Genomic DNA, 1,266 nt, shown 5'->3' with positions numbered 1-1,266 from the left:
TCCCTGCAGAGACACTGCTGCTACTGACGCTACGAAGTGTGACAAATATTCCCTGAAATACATTTACAGTAAAACACTGGCAGCCGTGGTCGCCGCTACTGTATTGTACTTTTACAGTGTTCCTATTGTAACTTACTAAAACAGTTAATTACCATATAACTGATTGCACTCTGACAAATATCAGGTTTATTGTTCTATACAGTAGTTCTGTGCCTTGGTTTTGTCATGTTGTGTCTAGTTTATGTTGTTTTATATCTCATTTTTGTTATTTTGTGTGCCTTTTCTGTTGTTTTGTTTCTGGTTTTTGTTGTTTTGTGTCAATTTATATCGTTTTGTATCTATTTTTTGTTTATTTATGGTTTTTTGCTGTTTTGTGTTGCATTTTTGTTGTTTTGTTTCAGGTTTTTCTTGTTTTGTGACTGGTTTATGTTGTTTTATATCTCATTTTTGTTGTTTTGTGTCTCATTTTTGCTTTTTTATGTGTATTTTTGTTGTTTTGTGAGTTGTTTGAGTTGTCATTTGTGTCATCTTCTTTCTTGTTTTTGTCATTTTATGTCTCTTCTTTTTTTGTTTTGCATCTCCTTTGTGATGTTTATGTATAGTTTGCATTGCCTTGTGTCTCGTTTGTGTTCTTTTGTGTCCTGTTTTAGTTGTTTTGAGTCTCGTTTTTGTAGTTTTGTGTCCTATTGTTGCTGTTTTGTGTTACATTTTTGTTGTTTTGTTTCTGGTTTGTCTTATTTTGTGACTGGTTTATGTTGCTTTATATCTCATTTTTGTTGGTTTGTGGCTTGTTTGAGTTGGTTTGAGTGTCATTTGTGTCATTTTGTTTCTTGTTTTTGTCATTTTATGTCTCATTTGTGTCATTTCTTTGCTCTTTTGTGTCTCATTTTTCTTGTTTTGCATCTCCTTTTTAATGTTTCTGTATAGTTTGTATTGTCTTCTCTCCTGTTTGTGTTGTTTTGTGTCCTGTTTTTGTCGTCTTGTGTCTAGTTTATGTTGTTTTGAGTCTCATTTGTGTCATTTTGTGTTTTTACAGCAGCCTGCTGTTAATGGTCATTCTTGTTTTTGGCTCCAAAAAAGCACCACAGTATATTTTGGCTGTATATTCACAATAATTTATTACAGTGTAGTTACAACTGTGTTTAATAAGTCCAATATCTGCTGTGAAAGGGTTTGTTCAGTTTTATAGTCCCTCCACATTGTTTCCACGGGTCACGTCTAACCTCAACTGGCTCATAACAAAACATAGAAAACAAAGTATACAAC

Source organism: Stegastes partitus, unplaced genomic scaffold (assembly GCF_000690725.1).
Source record: "Stegastes partitus isolate 25-593 unplaced genomic scaffold, Stegastes_partitus-1.0.2 Scaffold443, whole genome shotgun sequence".
Classification (NCBI taxonomy): domain Eukaryota; kingdom Metazoa; phylum Chordata; class Actinopteri; family Pomacentridae; genus Stegastes; species Stegastes partitus.
This window is presented reverse-complemented; position numbering follows the sequence as displayed.